This window comes from Staurois parvus, unplaced genomic scaffold (genome assembly GCF_062004578.1).
Source record: "Staurois parvus isolate SC_StPar_1 unplaced genomic scaffold, SC_StPar_1.0 ptg000347l, whole genome shotgun sequence".
Taxonomy (NCBI): domain Eukaryota; kingdom Metazoa; phylum Chordata; class Amphibia; order Anura; family Ranidae; genus Staurois; species Staurois parvus.
Genome location: NW_028318143.1, coordinates 3,612,240 through 3,638,442, shown reverse-complemented (window position 1 = coordinate 3,638,442; position 26,203 = coordinate 3,612,240). Strand labels below are relative to the sequence as shown.

At 42.0% G+C, this 26,203-nt stretch overlaps 1 long non-coding RNA gene across 2 annotated transcripts in view; it reads left to right on the top strand.

Moving 5' to 3' along the window:
- Positions 1-25,905, top strand: part of LOC149456789 (uncharacterized) — a 49,899-nt gene extending 23,994 nt beyond the window's left edge. For both annotated transcript variants that reach the window (XR_016313796.1, XR_016313795.1), the window contains 2 exons: positions 21,418-22,813; positions 25,715-25,905. This is a non-coding gene — a long non-coding RNA (uncharacterized LOC149456789). The remainder of the gene's footprint in view (positions 1-21,417; positions 22,814-25,714) is intronic.
- The last annotated feature ends 298 nt before the right edge of the window (positions 25,906-26,203 follow it).

Here is a 26,203-nt window from a genome sequence, read left to right as displayed (position 1 = left end):
CATACAATGTTTCAACCGCTGCATTGAAGGACAGTCCCAGAACTGTCATTAATAGTCTATTTCTGACAGTTCCATGACATTCCCTCCATACAGCGGTTAAAACAGCTGTATGCAGTGAATGTCCCAGAACTGTCATAAATAGTCTATTTCTGACAGTTCTGGGACATTCACTCCATACAGCGGTTTCCGGCAAAAAGTGTATGTGCAGAGTTCCTCTATTCTGCAGATACACTTAGAGGAGCTCTGCAGATACACTTAGAGGAGCTCTGCACATACACTTTTTTCCGGTTTGGAATTATTCTTATTTTCATCCTACTTCTTCTTCTTCTTCTTCATCCTCATCCTCATCCTCTTCTTCTTCTGAGGATGAGGATGAAGAAGAAGAAGAAGAAGAAGTAGGATGAAAATAAGATTAATTCCAAGCCGGCAAAAAGTGTATGTGCAGAGCTCCTCTAAGTGTATCTGCAGAGCTCCTCTAAGTGTATCTGCAGAATAGAGGAACTCTGCACATACACTTTTTGCCGGCTTGGAATTATTCTTCTTTTCATCCTACTTCTTCTTCTTCTTCTTCTTCATCCTCATCCTCAGAAGAAGAGGATGAGGATGAGGATGAGGATGAGGAAGAAGAAGAAGAATGAAAAGAAGAATAATTCCAAGCCGGCAAAAAGTGTATGTGCAGAGTTCCTCTATTTCTGACAGTTCTCTCACAGCTTCTTCACATGTACAGCGGTTGAAATATCTGTATCCTAAATGGAAACTAATAGATACAAATTGTATCTATTAGTTTCCATTTAGGATACAGATGTTTCAACCGCTGTACATGTGAAGAAGCTGTGAGAGAACTGTCAGAAATAGAGGAACTCTGCACATACACTTTTTGCCGGCTTGGAATTATTCTTCTTTTCATCCTACTTCTTCTTCTTCTTCTTCTTCTTCTTCTTCTTCTTCTTCATCCTCATCCTCATCCTCTTCTTCTGAGGATGAAGAAGAAGAAGAAGTAGGATGAAAAGAAGAATAATTCCAAGCCGGCAAAAAGTGTATGTGCAGAGTTCCTCTATTTCTGACAGTTCTCTCACAACTTCTTCACATGTACAGTGGTTGAAACATCTGTATCCTAAATGTAAACTAATAGATACAATGTTTCAACCGCTAAACATGTGTTCCTTCTGTCAGAGAACTGTCAGAAATAGCGGAGCTCACTGCAGGGACACTTTTGCCGGCTGATCGGGAAATGTTCGATTCGCGCACCCGAAGTAGGCAAAATTTCGGTTTCGACACGAATCGAATATTTCCTGAAATTCGACTCGAATTCCGGTTCGCCTAGTTCGATTCGCTCATCTCTATACACAACCATAGGCAGATTTTATTCACCTCATTTTGGAATGTCCATGATCACTGAGTTTTGAAAGCTGGTAACCACCATGCTTTCTACTTTATTGCAACTCCCTCCCTCTTCCCTATATAACTGACATTTGTCTACTAGGCATATTAGTGAAAGAATAATGAAAAATATTGACCACATTACACTATAATATTTTTGCAAGAAGCTCTGTTTATGGTCCGTAATACCAAAGTAATGAAATGGATGAACCCTTCTTAGCTCAATAGGTACTTTCCTCCTAAATACATACAATTTGCTACCTATTGTGTCAGTGTTTTTTCTGTTCTTTTTTTTGTACTACATATCTGTACCCATATGATTTATTGTAACTGTTCATATTTGTTCAATTCAATAATTGAGTATATTCGTTTGAGTTCAATAACCAGGGTGTAAAATTATGTGATTCCTCCCTGTATAGCTGTTTCTAAGTACTTCAGTTTAAATGTTTATGGTGCATGTGTTTTTCCACACATGCCTCAACAACAATGGTGTGAATGGGCATTTAGTTTTGGATGACGTGGGGATGAGTTACAGCATCTCTCTGGTTTTTATTATCTGTAACTCCACTGGGAGATTTCCCATGTGCTTTTTATCCGGGTGACACCTGGACAAGGAACATATTGACACAGAATGAGAGCATTAAAAAAAAAAAAAGGTGATTCTATATATTGTTTTAGATTAAAAATGTTGGCTGGAGTTGGGCTTTAAAGCCCAATACTGGAGGAACAAGACGGCTAAGAGGACCCATGACGTCATCGGATCTGGCTGAAGACATCTGGAAAAAAGCTGAAGAAAACTTCTTTCTTTGTCTTGAGAAATGCAGTTTGCTTAACAAAAATCCATAACCATTTATCTTCTTATGTGTGTTAAACAACATTGGTGCTGCTGGTCTATAAGTGAATTGTATGGCTTTCAAAAAATGTATGGGCCAATGGGCCGGATATAGAGACAAATAGATCCATGGTCTGTAAGTCACAGTTTTCTTACTGCTTAGTTTGCTTGATAACCTGTACATTACAAACGGGTAATTTTGTATTGCTTGAAAACCTGGCATATACTGCAATTCCCCTGTAATGTAAAGCAGAGCTTTGCATTCCTTTAACATGCTTTCCAGTGCATCCTTACCATCTTTGCTGAAAACCCTTTTTTGGGAGAATAATAGATCAAACTCCAAAATGCATATAACTTAAAGCAGAGTTCTACTCACCCTGTCAAAAAATAAGTCAGCAGCTACAAAAACAGCCACTTACCTCGGTCCTCCGCAGCCCGTTTCACCGGCCGTCCTGTATTCCAGGAGGCCGACATCTTTAGTGTGGGCACCTGGCTGTGACAGCTTCCCAGCCGGGTGCCCACTGCGCATGCGCGAGTAGCGCTGACCTTCATGAATGGTCCTGTAGTCTTCTGGGACCTGTCACATGTCCCAAAAGACTACAGGGAGGGAGGGAGGAAGGACGCCTTCTGCTTCCGGTCGCCTAGATGATCGGACCAGAAGTGGGAGCGAGTACCTGTAAAATTCAGGTACCAGCTCCCCCTCCCCCCCCCACGGCCTCCAAAGGTGCCAATCCTTAATGGGGAGCAGGGGAGCAGTCCTTAAAGCAGAACTTCCCCTTTTGGGTGGCGCTCTGCTTTAAGATTCGCAGTAGTGACTACCACAACCACGCCTATTCTCCCCACTGCTCTACTCAGAAGGGGCCTACAGATTTTGAATGAGACAGCCTGAAAGTATACAGCTTATACTCTGCTCTTTCTTTAGAATACCCTTAATGCCTTGTGGCCTCAGTGTCATGGATTATTTCATGTTTATTTGCAAACAAAAACCCTTAATAAATAAATAGTAAAAAAAAGGATATCAAATATAATTTTAAAATGTGTAAACATAAGACAAAAAATAAAACAAAAGTGACAAAAAGCCATTACTGTTTCCCTTAAAGGGCTAAAATTGTGGAAAAACATCCAGGATCTGCGATGAGCCAAGGAATTCAGATAGTTGGGTAGTGGGTGTAAATTATTTTAACATCAGTGTTTCTGTGCTCTGTCTTCCTAAAACACACAGTGTCATTCTGCTTTAGTGATGGCTCAGTAATAAATGCACAGCATTAAAGAGAGGAAGGAGAGAATGATAAAACCTTAAACAAAAGGATTACCTTCAAAATCTTCTTGTTTCCTACAGCACCTCACACATGCTTCAAGTCTTCTAAAATCCATGTAATACACTCTGGATCATCACACTACTACTGCATATACAATGCAGTACATGTCTAGATTTAGGCTTGGCTCACATATATGCATTTTGTGTTTGATGCTTTCTCCAGTGCTTTTTGCAGTTTGCTTTGTGTTTTTCTACACACATTTTTGATGCGTTTTTATCATGTTTTGCATTTTGTTCAGCTCTTTTTTTTTGTGTTCGGCTCTGTTGGCACCAATGTGTTTTTTAGTGCTTTTTGCAGAAACACACTACAGTCCATTTAACATGGTTTCATATGGAACGTGTTCACATTTATGCTTTTTTGAGCTGCTGTTTTTTTTTTGGAAAGGGTCAGAGACTTTTTTAAAAGCAAAAATCAGCATTTTTGCTACAATAGAGTTCAATAGAGAAGCTGCTGAAATGCATGGTAGTGCGATTTTGCTGCGTTTTGTGTTTTGCATTTTTATTTTGTGTAACAATAAAAACGATTTGACTTTAACAACATACATGTCATATCACTATAATGGAGTACAGGGGAGGGGGATATACATTACTGTATACATGTCATATCACTATAATGGAGTACAGGGGAGCTGGGATATACATTACTGTATACATGTCAAATCACTATAATGGAGTACAGGGGAGCTGGGATATACATTACTGTATACATGTCAAATCACTATAATGGAGTACAGGGGAGCTGGGATATACATTACTGTATACATGTCATATCACTATAATGGAGTACAGGGGAGCTGGGATATACATTACTGTATACATGTCAAATCACTATAATGGAGTACAGGGGAGGGGGATATACATTACTGTATACATGTCATATCACTATAATGGAGTACAGGGGAGGGGGGATATACATTACTGTATACATGTCATATCACTATAATGGAGTACAGGGGAGCTGGGATATACATTACTGTATACATGTCATATCACTATAATGGAATACAGGGGAGCTGGGATATACATACTGTATACATGTCATATCACTATAATGGAGTACAGGGGAGGGGGATATACATTACTGTATACATGTCATATCACTATAATGGAATACAGGGGAGCTGGGATATACATACTGTATACATGTCATATCACTATAATGGAGTACAGGGGAGCTGGGATATACATTACTGTATACATGTCATATCACTATAATGGAATACAGGGGAGCTGGGATATACATACTGTATACATGTCATATCACTATAATGGAGTACAGGGGAGCTGGGATATACATTACTGTATACATGTCAAATCACTATAATGGAGTACAGGGGAGCTGGGATATACATTACTGTATACATGTCAAATCACTATAATGGAGTACAGGGGAGGGGGATATACATTACTGTATACACGTCATATCACTATAATGGAGTACAGGGGAGCTGGGATATACATTACTGTATACATGTCAAATCACTATAATGGAGTACAGGGGAGGGGGATATACATTACTGTATACATGTCATATCACTATAATGGAGTACAGGGGAGGGGGGATATACATACTGTATACATGTCATATCACTATAATGGAGTACAGGGGAGGGGGGATATACATTACTGTATACATGTCATATCACTATAATGTAGTACAGGGGAGGGGGATATACATTACTGTATACACGTTATATCACAATAATGGAGTACAGGGGAGCTGGGATATACATTACTGTATACATGTCATATCACTATAATGGAGTACAGGGGAGGGGGGATATACATTACTGTATACATGTCATATCACTATAATGTAGTACAGGGGAGGGGGGATATACATTACTGTATACATGTCATATCACTATAATGGAGTACAGGGGAGCCGGGATATACATTACTGTATACATGTCATATCACTATAATGGAGTACAGGGGAGCTGGGATATACATTACTGTGTCCAGTTTTATATTTTAGACTCTTTATTCTAAAGAAAAATGTAATTTCATAAGCTTTAAGGGGGCGTGGTTGGGGGCAGGGTTGGGGGTTGGCAGGGTGTATGGTTTGGGGTGGGGTGGGGTTGGGGGCGGTCCTAGGCAAGGTTGGGTGGTGCAACTGGTGGAGAGTAAGTTTTGTGACCGGCTAGTAGGTCTGGACTCGAAATTTTAACCCCTGCCTTAGACATGCAAGTTCAAATGTACAGGCAATAGCCAGTTGACAACTGTATACTATGTTCTACCATATCTACAGTATATCCTTAGCCACGTAAATGTTAGAGAATCGCTGCCCTTTAAAGGCACACTGTAGTCAAAACTGTACATTAAAGAGGGCCTATACTCCAACCATAGCTTGGCCTTGCTTAACCTCCACAGTCTTGTTGGAGTGGATAAATATAGAGTACTAGGAAGCCCAAAATAATTACCTATCTTGGGGAACATGCTGAGCCTGGATCCCTCCATTTTCGGCACACACATTGGTAAAGGCTTGGGTCTGAGAGATACTTATTAGATCCTCACTCGAGGAAAACTCTAAATCAATGATCTTCAAACAGCGGCCCGGGGCCAGATACCAACAATCGGGCACAATTCCCGCCATTTACACCAATGAAGGGTCACAATGCCTTCCAATGACACTAGGAATGGGGCACAATTCCTCCCAATTACACCAATGATGGTGTCCAATGACACCAGCAATGGGGCACAATTGCTCCCAATGACATCAGTGATGGGGTCCAATGGCACCAATGATGGGGCACAATTAGTCAGACTGACACCAAACAATAGGGCATTATTTTTTCCCACTGACATCGGGACCTTTTTTACTCCAACTGGCCACAGTCCAGTCCTCCTAATGTCTGAAAAACTGGCCCTTTGTTTAGAAAGTTTGGAGACCCCTGCTCTAAATTAACTTGTATTAGCTACCAAGATACAGTCTGCAATCTTGTGTAGCTGTGGCTCGATGAAGGGGCTCTTAGAGGCTTTGACATATTGCCAACTGTCTCTTGATAGCTATTAAATGCTTTTTTGGAGCATTGCTGGTATGCAGGTGGCTTCTCTAACACCTATAGACTTTTCTCAATAGCACCCAAAGACCACAACACCCATTCCATATGAAGTATTGTTACTGTAAGGTGTGCACCAGGAAACTTGCGTTTTGTGTAGAAAGTCACCAGCACTCCAAGTATATCAATGCACTGTGTTATAAACCATGTTATGGATCTTGTGAGATGATACTTTCACAATAATTCTGTGAAACAGTAAACTTGGAGTGGATTATGCAACATATTAGTTCCTTCGATGGTGCCACACCATGTAATTTTTGAGCAACCTTAACTCATGTCAACTCATGTTAAGTCACAACGTCTCTGCTGAAGTGGAGGGTTAGCCAATCATGAACCTTCAAATCTTGGACCTTTCCTACAACAGAGACTACAAGACCTGTTGGCTAAGCTGTAGGTCATTCAACCGGCAGTAGTAGCACAGGACAACTTTAAGCCTTAAAATGCGCACAGGGGACAAATCTCTCCTACCCAAAGCAATCAGGCATAGCTATAGTGTACAAGGCCCCCAGACATAAAAAGTACTGATGGAATTTGATATGTTGTTTTGATAGAAGTCAGATTCCAGTATAAAAATAAAGCTGGCATTCAGGCAATAGAACATTTTACTTAAAACAGCAAAAAACATTCCAGAAAGTTATAAATAAGTAAATTGTCGATTTTTTTATGTGGCAGTTTTGATTCCAAGTATGGTTTTTGACAAAAGATGAAGTTGCACATTAATTAAGCCCTTCTCTTTTCCAAGTTGGGTTGCTTAGCTGCAATCACATGACCCTCTGTTACATGATGATCATGCAGCAGTTGGAATCAGAAATTAGGATTTTTCTTGAGTTTCTTGCAGTATACTGATCTAGATATAGAACTAATGATTTAAATGTTTATTCATTCAAATTCATCAGCTGTTGATTCTTTTTAAAGGATTATATCAATGTTTTATTTGCTTGCCCATAAAAGACTATTTTAATACCCACAGATATTAGACATCTGAGAATGATATTTTGGTTGGCCAGGTATATGAATGATTATGTTGTACCACTTTAGTTGAGTGTGTTTGCTATGTCTAAACTTTTCAACTTTAAAAAGAATATGTAGGCATTGACGTAAGAAAGCTGCCACTTCTGACTTGGTTTTAATGGGGTATTATCTAGGGTTGTCATTTCCCCCTATCCACCACTTGTATAGTAGTTGAACCCTGTGCTCCTTGCTCTTTTGCAGAATAGTGCACAAAACTTCTACGTAGAAACATGTTTCAGCCAGGTAGTTCACACAGGGCTTGGCAAAACAGTCAGAACCCAACCCAAGACAGGTTTAGTAAGGACAATCTGTTAAAAGCCCCTCTACTGGCCATAAACAGAGCAATTTCAATTACCTTTGGATCACGAAAATGATCAAACAGATCAAGACAACCTACCACATACCAGTTTTTTCTTTTATTGTCAAAACTGTTAAATGTATACAATGGAAGAAGAAGGAGAAGGATCAGACATTTTCAGGAACAACTTGTCACAGCAGGTTGGAACATAGCTGGAGTGATGATGGGGACATCTTGATGGTAGATTATTGGGAGATATGAGGCATAGTAATCAATAAGTGCACTAGAATGTCTGACTAGAATTATTGTACATACAATACCAATGCCTTCATACAGACAATAACTTCTAACAGTTTTCAATTGTCCTGTTCATGGTATAGCAAGAAGTAATTAGTCAAACCCATCAGGACTTGTTTAGTTGTGTTGCAAAAGTTTCACCTCTCATCCAAATGTCTTCCCCAGTTACAATGGTTGTTAGAAATATACCCCAGCATTTATAGCCACATGGGCATGTAAATTGAAACTAAACGTTCACTTATTCTATCATGTCTCTGGCCTACGAACATCTGCCTTGACACACCTCATGACACCATGATGATTGGCTAAGTTGCTCATATGGTCAAGTGTGTGGTTTGTGAAAATGATAAAATATCTGTCATACTCACCTCTTCCGTGATCCAGTGCTGGGTCTTTTCTCTGATGTACAGCCATTGACACTCTTAGGTTCCACCTGGAGTTCTGGTGCCATTGACAATCTGCGTTCTCTGGCTGCATTAAAGGGCTAAGCAACACATTGTTTGAGGTTTTAGCAATGTGTTATCATACTTAACCTGAGCCCCTTATGCCCCCAGTGTCTTCTCCTGTGTTCCTTCTGCTTCCAGTGACTTTGACCCCCATATATCCAACAACATTGCACTCCTTTGCTCCAGTGACCCCTGCACTCCTGTGCCTTTGGTGACCTCTGCACTCCTGTGCCTCCAGTGACCCATGCACTCTTGTGCCACCACAGACTGTGTGACCCCTGTGCACTTTGGTGACCCCCTCATATCTCCAGTGACCTCAGTGCCTCTATGCTTTCAGTGACTTTGTGAGCCCTGTGCACCTCTGTGACCCCAGCGTCTCTAATGACCCCAGCACTCATGTTGCTTCAGTGACTTTGTGATCCTGTGGCTCCTGTAACCCCAGTGCTTCTGTGCCTTTACTGACTCGGGCTCTTTTGTATGCCAATGACTCCCTGTGTCTGTGTCACAGGTGACGTCTGTGTCTCCATTGATCCTGGTGATCCCTGCCTTGACTACTGTAACTCCCTCCTCATTGGCCTACCTCATTGCAGGCTATCCCCTCTTCAGTCTATCATGAATGCTGCTGCTAGACTCATCCACCTTACTGACCGTTCCATATCTGCCAATCCCCCCACTGGCTTCCCATTGCCCAATGAATAAAATTCAAAACATTAACAAGAACATATAAAACCATTTAACTCTGCCCCAAATTACATCACCAATCTTGTCTCCAAATATTACCCAAACAGTCCTCTCTGCTCCTCGCATGACCTCCAGCTCTCTAGCTTTCTTGTCTCCTCCTCCCATGCTCATCTCCAGGACTTCTCCAGAGCCTCCCCTATACTCTGGAACTCTCTACCCCAATCTATCAGACTATCGCCTACTCTGCCACTTTTAGGCGATCTCTGAAAACCCATCTCTTTAGGGAAGCCTATCCTGCCTTCAGCTAATAATGGAATCTTCTATTTCTCCTACCAGTTCATCCCCCACAGTTATTACCTTTTGTACCACCAGCCCCTCCCTCTTAGATTGTAAGCTCCAAGGAGCAGGGCCCTCCTAACCCTCTTGTATTAAACTGTATTGTTGCTGTATTGTCTCCCTGTATATTGGAAAGCGCTGAGCAAACTGTTGGCGCTATATAAATCCTGTATAATAATAATAATCCCTGTGCACTCTTGTTTACCAGTGACTCCTGTGTCACCTGCTCCCATGTGACTCCTGTGAATTCTGTGTTACTCATTGACCCCAGAACACTCTGTGACATCAATGTGCAACTCTGTGATTCCTGCATCTCCACACAACCTCATGAATGCCTTTGTATTCCTAGACTTTCCCTATCCCTGTGGATATGAATCCCTGTCTGGACAATGTAAAAATTCTATTATACTACAGATATTGTCCAGCTGCCATTTTCATTATACTTCTACTGAAATCACTTAGTTCAGTAATAAAAGATCTTCAACTTTACTAAACAAGTCTGATTGAATGTGATAACTACTACTAGCCATGTGATAACATCTTCTTGCTCACAGTATCCAAAATGACGCCAATAGTCAAACAACCGTGCCTACATTTGTACATTGCAGGCTGACATCATGATATGTCTACAGACATTTTTAATGGTACTTTGTCAAGATGTTCAGCCATTCCAGACAGACATGAAAGAGATTTTTGAGAAATGGGATTTGTGTGTTGTTTTGTGTTCGGACTGTCCTGCCCTTGGCTGTCGTTTGAGGTTCACTGATGCTCTAATTTTCACTATACGCCTTTTGTCCTCTGACTACAGCTTATCTTATAAGCAAAGAACTTTGAGCTATACAAAGGCAGACAGAGAGGAATGCTAGGTATGACGCTTACCCAGACCAGATAGGTAAGATTGGCTTTCATATATTTCTTTAGAAAATAAAGGGATGGTGGGGCACTGACAAGTTTAAAATGGCTCAACGGGTAATAATAAAATACTATTAAACAGTAGCCTAAGATTTTACCTAAGGGAGTTATGATGGAAAGTGTCATTTACTGTGACAAATCAACCGCTATTCGGTACACATCAGTGATAAAAAAAGCATTAAAGGAAAAATATTTTTACAGCCAATTGTGGCGTAGTCACGCAACTGAAACATTAAGCATTAAAGGGATCTGTCATCTACAAAAGAATATTTGAACATGCAGCAATTCACTACACAACAAAGTAACCCATGTTCTGAGGCTGTCAGTGTCCAGATTACTACAGTAACTCACTAATAAATTATCCCTGAGTGTAGATATGTTGAATATTTTTCTTTGCTGTCCAGGTACAAAGAAGTTTTAAAGTAAACAAAAAAAAGTCTTCATGCTTTTATTCATTTTATTTGTTCAATTGTCACAGGATGTCAACCTCAAATCTGCCTCCACGGGTTCACTGACAACTCTTTACAATTACACAAACCTTTCTGATCCAGCAGTGCTGGAGCCCTGAAGAAGGGAGCATTTTAGGAACCCTGAAAAGTGTTGGCACATTTCATGAACATTTGAACAAATAAAGGATATCAAAACATGCTTTTAACCCCAACACACTTCCATGACACTAAACGTTAAGTAATATAGCCCATCTCTAATAGCAATCTGAAGTCAAACTATAACCTCTAGAGTAGGGTTTCTCAACTAGGGTTCCATGAAACCCTAGGGTTCCTCCAGAGGTTACTAGGGGTTCCTTGGGCAATGAGTAATTTCTGCTTCTCAGATAAATTTCCATTAACACCATAAGCTATCTTTAACGGGGCAAATCTTTCCAATGACCACAAGGAGCATTCTTCTCACTGACCATCATGAGTTTTAGTAATTTTTTGCAGGAGTTCCCTGATGCCAAAAAGTATTTCAAGGGTTCCTTAGTGTGGGAAAAGGCTGCTCTAGAGACTGAATGCATCACATTGCCATAATTGCCACCAATCCCTATGTGATCTAGCATCAAAAAAGCAAACACAACAAGCTGTTATCAACTATCAACCCCTCAAGTGTCACCTATCCCTAACACTTATCACTTATTAACCCTAAAACTTTCCCTTGCACTACCGCACTAAAACACAGCCCTGAAAATAAACCATTAACACCTAACCGATCAAATGATTTTAAACTGTAACTCAAGTCAAAAGATTTTCTGTTAGAACCTTGGTTGGGTGTTTATTAATTGATAGTACAAAGGAGAAGTGCTGGGCTCTTGCCTAGCGGATTTGGTGGGGATGTGTGTCACACATTCCCTAGCTCTGGTGGTCAGGCACTATAGCTGGCTCTGTGTAATTCACCTATAGCAGCTGTCACGTGCCTGAGAGGAGACTGAAACAACGAGGTTGACCTCTCTTGTATCTCCAGCCCAGGCCCCACTGAGAGTGGAACAGAGGGTGCTGAAGGACAGGAGGAACACAAGTGCCAGCAGATGTTGATAGGGGAACCTGCAGCAGTAGATGCGGTCCCAAGGAGACTGGTGAACCATCAAGTCAGGAACAGTAGCCGTGCTCAGCAGTCCAGCTGAAGTTAAAGGGGCACTCCACTTGCGCTGCAGGCCCAGAATGTGTGGCTTATCAGAGCTTTTAGCAGACTAGTGTCCGGAACACTCAGTGAGGTGCAGAGCTGCAACAGCAGGTAGTTGAGTAGGCACACAGGTCAGGAAGCCAAGCTCAGAGACAGAAGCAAAGTCACAGGATTAGCCAGGATCATCAAAAGGTAGGCAGCGAGGTACCAAATCATAAGCAGAGCTGAAGTCAGGAACAAGCCGGGTCAGGAACTAGCGACAAGTCAAGAGCAGAATCCAAAATCAGGTCAGGATCTAGCTGGGTCAGTAAGAAGGGAACACACTGGAAGAACGCAGGACACAGGGAACAGCTGAAGACCAGTCTGCACTGACAGTGAGCAAGAGCATCCTTTAAATAGCCCGTCTGAGCTAGAAACTGTGGGCACACTCCCAGGTGCTGGCGCACGTGTGCATGCATTCTTGTGCACAAGCTCGAGCCTATGCTCATTCTTTTTAGGAATGCGCCTGTGCACATTTCTATGAGTGATGATGTGAGCATTCGCATATCTATGTGGCAGTCACCATACTGGAATTCCCTTATATCTCACAGCAGCCCTTTCCCATAAGGCAGCAGGCCAAAAGGACTTGGTTGACCCCAAGTCTTATACACAATGCTATAGTGCCTGGCCACTATTCTAGGGCAGGTGTGAGCTATGCACAGCAAACAGGTACTTGTGGCTTACAGACAGGCAGAGTGGTCTAAAGGCAGTCTGGGTTCAGAGCAGGCAAGGCAATGTTCAGAGAGCAGTCAGGGTCAAATCAGTAGTCAAAAGGTAGGCAGAGTTCAGAGAGTAGTCCAAAGTCCGAATTCAAGGTCGATAATAAAAGAATCCAAACTAGCTGGCAGAACAGGGATCGGGTGCAGCTAAAGGTCAAGGCACAGGAGCAAGGCAGGTAAACAGGGAGCTTGAAGCACTATCAAACACTATCACAAGCATGATACTAAGGGCAGGCTTAAAAAAGGTTTGTACTCCACCCGGAGGCTGTGTCTACACCAATCACCCTGCAGGTGAACAGTCAGACAGGGAAAGTGCAGCTCAGCCCAAACCAGGATGCTGGAATTAGACCAGCAGCTGCCATGGAACAGGAGTGTTACACGCTCCTGACAGTAAGTCCTAGTATTTATTAGTGGGTTAAGTTAGCAGCTCCCCATGCATACATGGGTGATCAATTTAGACGTTGAAGATAAGGAATGACAGAAGCGACGACCCACTAGTCAGCATCAAGAATGGTCTTGTCATTGGCTATCGAGGGAGTTCCTTGACACTGCATCGCTGAATTGGAGGTGAGTATAGGTAAATGAAAATGGAAATTTAGATTTTTTTTTAAAACAATGATTTATCCTAGAGTTGGACTTTAAATGCACCACATCACACATTTTTGTGGAATCATTGCCTGCACAATGACATTTGTAGATGTTAAGCTGAACTTATTGTTTCTTTCTAATCTACTTTATAACTGTTAAAAAAGGTTTACTTCATTCTGCTGTATTACACAAGTTAATTCAGTAAATGTTAACTAGTAAATTTTAACCATTTTGATTCCAAGCTTTTGTTCCATCGATTGCATTTATATAATTACATTTGTTATTCCACGTCTCTATTGGACTCGTGCTTGTATTTGTTGCTGCCAACTCTATTCTGTAATGCAGTTAGGCAACCGCTGCTCGTTGCAGTATTTATTTATATTTACTGCACTGACATTATATAAAATGGACTAGTGAAAATGCTTTTTTTTAAAAGAAAACCAGTTTCTTCCTGAAATGGCTACTGTACTGTATATCAGTTGTTTTCTTCACATAGTCACAATACCACATTTAATCCATGCTGACAAGTCCACTTAGTTAATGATTCTTGAATGACTTCATTGACAGACGCCATTAAAAATCCTAGAAAGAAAAGCAGTAATGTCTCTTGCAAAAAGCTTTTTAGTGAAAACTTGGGTCTGTGACAAACAGCTGAGGCAAAAAGGGCCAAAACTGGAATTGTGAAATACTAAGGCTTTCTAGAGATTTTAAGAGCAGTAGATTCTGTGTGTAGTAAATAACCTCATATATATTGAACAACTGCGCAAAACATATGTCATCAGCTGCAAAGGGGTGTCTGCAGCAGCCAGTGAAATTAATGACAGCAATATATACAGATACATACAGTATATATATAAAATAGTTAGAACTATAAAGTTGGAGGAGAGTTGGGGAAGTGTTGCTATGGCTATTTTAGTGAGTTTTGTAGCATAAATATGGAAAAACATTTTAAGAATATGTATTGTTTAGAAGCTAATTCCCCTACTCATGGCTAATAAACCTGTTGGACTGGTTCATGAGCTCAGGACAGAAAATTATGCTACAGGAAGTGTATGTGGGGGGATAACCATGTGCTGAGGGACAATGGAGAAGCACTGGCTGTTTTTGTAGGTCTCTGAGAATACAGGAGCAACCTTGAAGAAGACTCAATCACCAGGAAAAAACAAGTTAAAATGATTCTAAAGAAAAGACTACAAAAAAATAACAAACATGTTATACTTACCTGCTCTGTACAATACTTTTACGCAGAACAGCCTTGATCCTCTTCTTTTTAGGTCCCCCCCCCAAAGGTCCTGGCTCCTCCCCCCACCTAGTGCTTCCCGTTGCAAGCCACTTGCTATGGGGCACTCAAGCAGGCTCGCTACAGAGCTGCACTCTGTGTGTCCATTCACATATGAAGTGCCTTAGATTGTACACTCCTTGAGGGTTAGGACTGATGTGAATGTACAATATATATATTTAAATATATGTAAAGCGCTGCGTAAAATTGACAGCGCTATATAAGTACCTGAAATAAATAAATAAATAAAGTGAGGCTTTGCCTTGACCCCACTCTCTACTCATTGGCTCACTGGCTCTGATTGACAGCAGCAGGAGTCAATGGCTCCCATTGCTGTGTAGTCCAATGAGGGGAGAGAGGTCCATTTCTGGATCAAGATAGGGTTCAGGTAAGTATGGGGGGAGGTGCAGCACTCAGACACCCAGAAGTTTTTTTTTACCTTATTGCATAGAATGCTTTATGGTAAAAAAAACTTTGAGCCTTTAGAACCACTTTAAGTAGCTGTTTAGTATACTTACTGTGTATATTGTCCATGCTAATTTGCCAGGAAGGATAGATAGTTTGGGCATGTGTAAATTCAATGCATATTTTTTTACACTTAGAATGCCATGAATTGTTTTTTCCCCTGCTGTATGTGCAGCTTTTATGTTTAGCGAAAGCATTAATGCACTACAGAAGTTTTTATGCTTCTTTGCTCCAACACACAAAGCAAAACAAACCCTTCTTGGGTTTTTATTGGTGTTTGTGTTCCCTCAAGTGAGATTCCCTCTTTTTATTTGTAATAATAACCATCATCATACAAAATTTTGAGCTGTCTATAAAACAGGAATTAGAAGATAAATCCTTCTATGGGGACACTTGTTCCTCTGATAGCTATCTAAGAGGGGACTTCACCAGATTGGAGAAAGTGTCCACAAAATGGGAAGTAAAAGGAAAATCTCCACAATGGGATTGCAATGGAAAAATAAAACAGATGGTTTTAACTCTTCCCTAAGCTATCCAAAAAGGAGAACACATGTTTAGCTTTAGATATACTGTACATTAGAATGTTATTCTGAAACTGCACGCCTTCCTACAGTGCTCTGCTTATTCAGTGCACATTCTCCTTGCACCCACCTCAAATTTAATTTCAGGCAGACAATGAGATTAAGGTTAAAGTTTAGGTATGGAAATTTTTACATAGTTAGATTGGTCCAACTTGGACCAATGTAAGTATGCATACTGTATATCATACCTATGGGATCCCTGTGGAAGCTGAAAATAACTGTAACGGACACCACTACTACACTACCACTAGCTTCCAGGTCCTGGAACAGGCACCATTCATGGGATACTGTGCATTTTCTCAATGAATGCAAAGCCTTTTATGACTGGATGAGGTAGAGAGGGGGCAATGACAGCCTGATCTCCACTGTGGAGATAAGGGAACACTTTGCATTCAATGAGAAAATGCAAAGTGTTCTTTGGATGGTACCCGAGCCAAGTGGGTGACCTTTTTTGTTTAGTAAGCAGTAGGGCAGTATCTCGACACGGGACCCGGAAGCTAGTGGAGATCATTGTAGTAGCAATGCCCAATACAGTGATTTCCAGCTTCTAGAGCAGGGGTCTGTAAACTGTGGGCCGTGTAGCCCTTTGTTTGACTTTATCTAGCCCTTGAGGCACTATTCCTCTCACTGATACAGACGATAGGGCCCTATTTCTCCCACTAAAACCGAACATGGGGAACTATTCCTCTCATTGACGCCAACAATGGGGTACTATTTCTCTCACTGACACCAACAATGGAATACTATTCCCCCACTGACAGCAACGAGGGGGAACTATTTCTCCCACTGACACAACGATCAGGCACTACTCTTCCCACTGATACCACTGATGGGGCATTGTTACTCCCACTGGCCACAATCACCCCCCAAAGTTTGCAGAACAGTAACCAGACCCTTTGTTTAGAAAGTTTGGAGACCCATGTTCTAGAGGGATGCCATATATATATATATATATATATATATACTGTGTATATATATATATATATATATATATAGAGAGAGAGAGAGAGAGCTTTAAATTACTATATTTAGTATATTGATTACTCTATAGGAATTGATCAGAAGTAGGATGAAGTGAAGGTTACCTTCGAATAGGTAATATTCTTTATCTGATTTCTAGAGTGATTTTGAAAGAAGGTGCATGATGGTGCAAGCAGTCATAACGTGGACTTGTAGCCAAACTACAGATAATGCTAGTCATACCCTGAGCATCTAATATGCATTCTTTAAATGCCAGAAAAGTGTTGAAATTCGTTATCTCTATACTAGTTGCACTTCTAAAACTCCAAAAAGCATCCACACGAAACAAAAATAAAAACAAAAAACAAAATAAAACACACACACAAAAAAATAAAACAAAAAAAAAACAAAAAACAAATGCAATATATTGACACTTACCAATCTTTAGATGTGGTGGCTGCATTAGCTTTCTTTTATTTAAGCCTTTTTCTTTTATTCGCATCCAGTAAAAGAGTGGAGATAACTGGGAACAATATAACTGATAAGAGCACACACACAGACAGAAAGCACACGAAGCTATCAGCTGACAAGATTTCTGGCAGGATCAACAAGATTTTTTTTTTATTAAACAGATATAAAAAAAAAACACTTGCAACTATATATTTATCAGACAAAAGGAGAGCAAATAGAGAAATAGGGTTAGGGTTTACCTGCACTTTCAAGCATATGTATGGTCAAAATGTAAAATAAAACATTCATATTGTATTTCAGTTAAATCTGACTCCTATTAATGTGGAAAATCTTTTGGCTAAATGGCTAGCACTTCTGTCTGGCAGTACTAGGGTTGTTGGTTTAAATCCCAACCACCCCACCACCTGCCTGGAGTTTGCATGTTCTCCATGTGCCTGCATGGGTTTCTTCCGGGTACTCTGGTTTCCTCCCACACTCCAAAGACTGGCTGGTAGGTTAATTGGATCCTGTCTAAATTGACCCTAGTATGAGTTAGTTTGTATGAATGTGCGTTAGGGACCTCAGATTGTACACCCCTTGAGGGTTAGGTACTAATGTGGATATGCAATATATATATATATGTAAAGTGATGGTGCTATATAAGTACCTATAATAAATAAATAATCTTGAAGTTTGTACACTTTATTTATTATACACTGTATTTTTAACAGCTGCTTTTCTTGAAGATGTACAGTGGTGCAGACAAACAGAGGTACATAAAACCTGGTCAAGCGGTCAGTACATGACGAGGTATACAGCATACATAAATTACCTAAAACAGGAAAGTCCTACAGTTAGTATCCCTATGAAATTCTGGGTTTTACCCAAGATATAGCCTGAGCAAGCATGGTAGCCTCCCTAGTGGTCTGATTATGTCAGTATTTCTGTGCTCAAAGCAGTACATTTTTTTGCATGGAAATATGTATTTTTTTATTGTAGGCCTGTCATTTTTAGGAATAACTCACTGAAATCTGTCCGCACAAGAGTCTAGTAAACATTCCGGGTATGTTAAAATTTGAAACACGAAATCATAAATTATAATTTAATAAATAATCATAAAAAATAATAATATAATAATAATACATTTAATTAAAAAATATAATCAAACCAGAAACACTGAAATTTGAAATATAGCGCCACGTTCGCACATCACTGAGCAAAGTCGCAAAATCGTTTTCAGTGTCTGATGACGAATTTCCCCATGAATCATTATCACTGAATTCTGCAAGTGGTTCTGATTTACTATCGCTGTTCTCTAGCCGGTCTAAAACCGCTTTTGACCTAAAGGGACACTTTTTGGACACCATGGACGTTTCTCAGTTTCCAGGCAGAAAGATCAGTAAAATGCAGCCAGGGCGCAGGACAAAGCACTCAGGACAAAATGTATGTGAAATGGTTTAATACAGTAATGTTTTACTATCTGATTTTAGTGAATTTAGTGAATGTCACTTTTACAACTTTCAAATTTTCCACCGTTTCTGTCTCCGTACGTCCTGACGTCGCAGGGAACGGAATCCAGAAGACAGATGCCAGCATTGGCTGGAGGACATTGCCAGGGACACTGCAGGAGGGACATCGCGGGATTGCAGGACAAGGTAAGTGCAGAAAAGATCCCGGAGCAGTGCTGCAAGGTATTCCCGAGTGTAGCTCGGGGTTACTCGTTGTGGTACTGAGCTACACTTGGGAATACCACCAGGGAGGTTAAACAGGAACTCATTGTGACCCAAAGGTCGGTGCCCAGTGAAGGGGAGTGAGGAGACGAAGAGGGTAAGGGGAATAATCCATATAAATGGTAGATGGGAGAGACAAAAAAAGGGGAGGAAGGAGGAAAGAAGAGGGCACGAGAGGAGGTTAGGCAGTACAGCTAGGGCCATGTACCACCAGTTCTCCTGTATGGGGCCCAAGCCAGCAGGGGGGTCTAGGCAGTTGGGTGAATTCGACGTAGGTAGGGAGGGCGATCAGCACATCAGGGGGGGCAATTACTGGAACCGATTCCTTGTATGGCTCTCTCTCTGCAGCAACTGAAAGCTGGCTTCTTCTCCTCTCCCTCCTGTTGGCTTTCAGCTGCTTCAGAGGGAACCATACAGGGGATCAGTTCCAGTAATTTCCTCCCTGTTACACTCATAACCCTCCCTGTGCACCATATATTTTCCCTTGCTGTCCAGCCCCCCCCCCCCCCTTCCCCGTGTGCCTCCACCCCGCAGTGCTGATGGATTCCCTCCACTCCTTCCCATCAGCAGCTGCAAGCACACAATATGATCTTTCAGGATGGAGAGTGGGGGGGAAGGGTCTAGTAAATACTGTATGTTGCATTTACCAGCCCCTTCCTTTCCTGAATGAACACAATGAGTGATCTGTATCGATCACTCACTGTCTTCATTCATAACTGAAGAACAGTGACCTGTGCTTTTTTTGTTTGGGGGGGGGGCCCTGTCAGATTGGCTGTACGGGCCCAGTGGTTTCTAACTGCATCCCTGGGTACAGGTAGCAACACAGTGCTCAGGTACAACAAAAATCTTCAGATAAATAACTGGAGAAAGCACAACCTAAACTGTGAGATCCAGTGCCTCCACCTGAAGTTTGTAAACTTACTTTGTGAAGATCCCCACACATTTACTTCCTAGAATTCCGTGACACGTATTCACAATACTCAACGGGTGGGCACTGCTGTGTCACACATTTCACAGAGCCTGCCTTCTGAACTACAAAGGAGCTGAGAGGAGGAGTTTTAGGAGGCCGAGTCAGTGCAGGATTCACTGTTTGCAGGCAGCGAGGTACCATGAGATATTAGTCCTTAGAAATTGAAGAAAAGCTGCAAAGCATGCAGGGTATCTAGGAAGCCGTGGAAAGAGACGGCCAGCAGACAGACAGAACTCACAACCTGAAAGGAAAATTTTCCAGTAAGTTTATATTGGATTATCAAATGTAATTATTGTTTGTATTGTTACCACAATACTAATGTTATAAAATTAAAGTGTTTGCTATGGCCATAAATTTCCATTAAATATTACAAGGAGGACTTTATTTAATGCAGTTTCCCTTTAAGAGATGTCTATTTTGCCTGCAAATGTGATTGTTGAACAATCCGAACTATAAAGCGCATTCACTTTCATCAAACAATAAAGAGTCGACGGATGCGGCAGCCGACGTGATTCTTTTACATTCAGATTGTGTGAGAAAGACAAGATTGGGCAGAAGGTCTTCATTTATTTTCACATAACATCGTATCCACCTCTGGAGAGGGCTCATCTTGAGTAGGGTTGACATGTTGTCTGGCAGGACATAACTCACAACAATTCACTATTTATGGGAACAACGCATTGATATTTACCACACCGCAAAACGAGTTGAGGGAATTTCTGCGTCCTCTGATTGACAACACAATTCTTTGAAGCGGATTTCAGATAAATTCCTTAATGCCCCATCTACATAATGCCGTGAAGAAGGCTTTGGCGCTAGGCTGACTTTTGGGAAACCACTTTTTAATAATGAGGGTAAATTCTGCTTTTACATGCTAAACACAAACTCATTATAACTATTCCGAAAGTTTTCTCCGCTCTTTTTTGTGTTCTTTTCCTTAGTTTCTCCAGCTCCAATCGCTAAGTTCAAAATTCAAGCAGTTCAAAGCCAGTGTGCTATGAAACAATCGCACCCCTGCGTGATGGGGTTCCGTGCAATTAATAAAATATACGTGCATACTGAATCACATTCCGGCTCTCGCTATGGAGGCGCCGCTTTTAAAAAAAAAAAACTTTTTCGTGGAATGATGTGGAGCAATTTCCCTCCCCGATTACTTCAACTGTTTAATTGTTCTTCTCTCACACTGAGAACTTTCAAAAACTCCAGAAACGGAACCGTGGAATATTTGCTCCAGGAGCTGAACTATGGGAGTCAAGCGTAGGATTGTGCATTAACGACTGCGTGCGTTTCATTATTGACTATTTTCTGTGGACCCCTGACTTGGCACCACTCACTGTATCTTTGTGGAAATGCCTATTAAACAATGCAAAGCTTTAGTAAACCTTCATTATCATGTTAATTAAAATTGGTGCTTGTTTTCACTTTTTTTTTTCTTTTTTTTTCCAGCCTATCCAAATCTATAATTATCAACTTATTTCTGGGCAAGATGTTGGAGAAGTCTGAACAGAAAGGAGTTCAAAGTGGATCTAGAAACCAAACTTTGCAGGAAATCAGCGTTAACCTAAAATATTAAAGAAAAACTCCAGGAAACAGCCAAACACAGATCAAATGCATATATGGGGGGTTGTTTTTATCTTTTGTGTTTTTGTCCATCCAGTTCTGAGATATACACAGCCTTGCTTCACAACATAGCCCTGTATGATAAGGAAGGAGGCCTGTTGTTTCCCTGCTGCAGTTAAACCCAAACGCAAAAATGTAAAGTAGCACCCTTCTAGATAGGTGCTAGGGTAAGTAAATTTAGCTCTTAGAGCCACTGTAATTAGTTGACTATTTCCTTCTGTTTTCTGGAGAGTTCTGGAAGATAGAGGTCTGGAAGAGTCAAATCAATCGCTGAATATTTATGCAGCCCACGGCCATTCCCTGGGGGAGATTGCCAGGATAGTGGCTGGGAAGGAGCATAAATAGTCTTGGGGCTGGAGCAGATCCCAGCCGGGCGGACTGACCATTTGGGAACTCGGGCACTGCCCGAGGGCCCAGGGTCAGTAGGGGGCCCCATGAGATGCCCCTGGTACCTTTCATAGGCTTTTTTGGGTGTGGTTTGAGTGTGGGTGAAGACACGGGGGCCCCATGATCCCCTATTGCCCGGGGACCCCATGAGTTGTCAGTCCGCCCCTGATCGCAGCCAGAAGGGCTACTGCCCTTCTGGGCAGTCCAACTGTGCTTTCCACTACTCATCAAGGTCTCAACTCTGCTAGCTGATGGCCTATTCTGCTGAACTCTGCTGGAGCTGACTGAGGGACTTCTTTTTGGGGATCTGGTCTCTTGCATTAGATTCAGCATTACTTAAATGACATGGTTAATTGTATCCCAGTGTAGCTCAGCCCATTATTTGCTGTCACAAGGACTGAGCTCAGAATCTTTAGGAGGAAGATAAGTGTCTTCATGGTACATCTCAACATTGCTGGAGAATCCCACAGTTACCATACACCCATCCAACTTCAAGTTTGCAATAAAGCAAAAAAATAAAATACCCCTAGACCAATTACTAAGCCAAAAGAGTGAATGTGACTGTGTGCCTGGCTGCTAGTTCATCTACTGGGAAAGAACCTTGGGACCTAAATAGTGGGCCCTTTAGGGGCTATAGTAATATATTTCAGCTTACTAATGCTTTGATGTGGTGGCTGCATTAGTTTTTTATTTTTATGCTTTTTTCCTTTGTTTTCATTGGGTGGACCATACAGTAAGTCGTTTATTTTTAAACTTTCTTTAACAGACCAAGCTGGCCAGCAAAAGTGGCAGTTAGTTCGTTGAGATATACCATTTACCGCTTACAGGGGTGCTGGTAATGATTAGCTTTTTATTTATTTATGTAAAATCTTTATCCCAAAAAGGAAAAAATGTTTCTGTAACTGCTTAATAAATGTTAGTTGCAGTTTTAATTCTTTAGTTACGTTCATCTAAATCTGCTAGTGCATTTATCTCTCCCCTCTCTTTGGTGAAAAGCTTTTTTTTTAATAGAAAGCAGCTCCGGGCATGTGCAAGATCTGGCACAGATAGTGTTGGCATGCTGAGGATCATGGCTCTGGGTATGCGCAACATCCGGCACAGACGGTATTTGCAAGCTGTGGACCCTGGTACTGCACATGTACAAGATCCGGCAGCAACAGCATTGGCAAGCAGAGGACCCTGGTTCTGCGCATGCACAAGATCTGGCACAGATAGCATTGGCCAGCAGTGGACCCTGGTTCTGCGCATGTACGAGATCTGGCACAGATAGCATTGGCCAGCAGTGGAGCCTGGTACTGCGCATGTACGAGATCTGGCACAGACAGCATTGGCCAGCAGTGGACCCTGGTTCTGTGCATGTACGAGATCTGGCACAGACAGCATTGGCCAGCACTGGACCCTGGTTCTGTGCATTTACAAGATCTGGCACAGACAGCATTGGCCAGCAGTGGACCCTGGTTCTGTGCATGTACAAGATCTGGCACAGACAGCATTGGCCAGCACTGGACCCTGGTTCTGTGCATGTACAAGATCTGGCACAGACAGCATTGGCCAGCACTGGACCCTGGTTCTGTGCATGTACAAGATCTGGCTCAGACAGTATTGGCCAGCACTGGACCCTGGTTCTGTGCATGTACAAGATCTGGCACAGACAGCATTGGCCAGCAGTGGACTCTGGTTCTGTGCATGTACAAGATCTGGCACAGACAGCAGTGGCCAGCAGTGGACCCTGGTTCTGTGCATGTACAAGATCTGGCATAGACAGCATTGGCCAACATTGGACCCTGGTTCTGTGCATGTACCAGATCTGGCACAGACAGCATTGGCCAGCAGTGGAGCCTGGTTCTGTGCATGTACAAGATCTGGCACAGACAGTATTGGCCAGCAGTGGACCCTGGTTCTGTGCATGTACAAGATCTGGCATAGACAGCATTGGCCAACATTGGACCCTGGTTCTGTGCATGTACCAGATCTGGCACAGACAGCATTGGCCAGCAGTGGACCCTGGTTCTGTGCATGTACAAGATCTGGCATAGACAGCATTGGCCAACATTGGACCCTGGTTCTGTGCATGTACCAGATCTGGCACAGACAGCATTGGCCAGCAGTGGAGCCTGGTTCTGTGCATGTACGAGATCTGGCACAGACAGCATTGGCCAGCAGTGGAGCCTGGTTCTGTGCATGTACGAGATCTGGCACAGACAGCATTGGCCAGCAGTGGAGCCTGGTACTGCGCATGTACAAGATCTGGCATAGACAGCATTGGCCAGCAGTGGAGCCTGGTGCTGTGCATGTACAAGATCTGGCACAGACAACATTGGCAAGCAGTGGCTGCTGGCTCTGGGCATGCACGAGATGCTGCACAAAGATCATTGGCAAGTAGTGGTTGCTGGCTCTGCACATGCACGAGATGCGGCACAGAGATAATTGGCAATCAGCTGCTGCTGGCTCTGTGCATGCATGAGATCTGGCACAGAGATCACTGGTAAGCAGTGGCTGCTGGCTCTAGGGCATGTGCAAGATCTGGCACAAAGAGCATTGGAAAGCAGCGGCTGCCAGCTCTGAGCATGCATGAGATCTGGCACAGACCATATTGAAAAGCAGCAGCTCCCGGCTCTACGCACGTGTAAGCACAGAGAGCATTGACAAGCATTGGCTTCTGGCTCTGCGCATGCAAAAGGAACCAGGACGTGAGATAAAGACATATTTCATTTTAACCATAAAATCAATCAAATAACTACATCCTCAAACTCAACCTTTCCAAAACTGAGCTCTTAGTATTCCCCCCTGCCTGTGCCACCTCCACTGACTTCACCATAAATATTGCTAACACCATCCTCAGTCCATCCCCTCACGCCAGGGTACTAGGTGTAATCCTAGACTCCCATCTGTCCTTCCAGCCCCAGATCCAATCGCTGACAAAATCATGTGGACTTCACCTCCGCAACTTCTCCAAGATACGCCCGTTCCTAACCTCAGAAACCACCAAGCAACTTATTCACTCCCTTGTTATATCTCGCCTTGACTATTGTAACTCCCTCCTCATTGGCCTACCTCATCACAGGCTATCCCCTCTTCAATCGATCATGAATGCTGCCGCCAGACTCATCCACCTTACTAACTGTTCTGTATCTGCCACCCCTCTCTGCCAATCCCTCCACTGGCTCCCAGTTGCCCAACGGACAAAATTCAAAACACTAACAATGACATATAAAGCCATCCACAACACTGCCCCAATTTACATAACCGATCTTATCTCTAAGTATCACCCAAACCGTACTCTCCGCTCCTCGCAAGAACTCCTACTCTCTAGCTCCCTTATCTCCTCCTCCCATTTTCGTCTCCAAGACTTTTCCAGGGCGTCACCCATCCTCTGGAACTCCCTACCCCAATCTATCAGACTATCGCCTACTCTACTTACTTTTAGGCGATCACTGAAAACCTATCTCTTCAGGGAAGCCTATCCCGCCCTCTGCTAATACTGGAATCCTCTACTCTTCCAACCACTCCATCCCCCACAGCTATTACCTATTGTACCATTCACCCCTCCCTCCTAGATTGTAAGCTCCAAGGAGCAAAGCCCTTAAATACCTCTTGTATTGAACTGTATTGTTACTGTATTGTCTCCCACTATAATGTAAAGCGCTGAGCAAACCGTTGGCGCTATATAAATCATGTATAATAATAATAATAACTGCAATGCATTTTAAATTCAGCATCTGTTTTTTTTTTTAAGGAGGAAGATCTAATTTAAATGACCACAGCAGATTGCAGAGCTGGGAACTCAAATGTACAGAAATCACAGGCAGGTTTCCCAAGTGATACAACAGATCAGATAACTAACATTCAACCAAACTCAAATGAAAATTTTGCTGGATTTAACATTATATATTACAAAAAAGACATCTATACTATGAGGTCTGACAGATGTGCACAATTTAATGCCTCATTGCATAATATTATAAACTCACTCTGCTATATTGACTTAGACTTGGATATTTCCAAAGTTTTTTTTTCCTCATTTTACATTTTCCCCTGATGTTTAATTCATGTTTGTGATTATAGATTTAGATGAGCTATATGGAATGCCTTAATCACCTGATTGATTAACAGCTGTAGAGCAACAGCTTAGACATCTGCTGAAAATGCAGCATTATATCTAATTAATTAAGTTTATAGTTAATGAAATCACTTCTAGGTAAGGGTCACTATGATGTGTTCATTA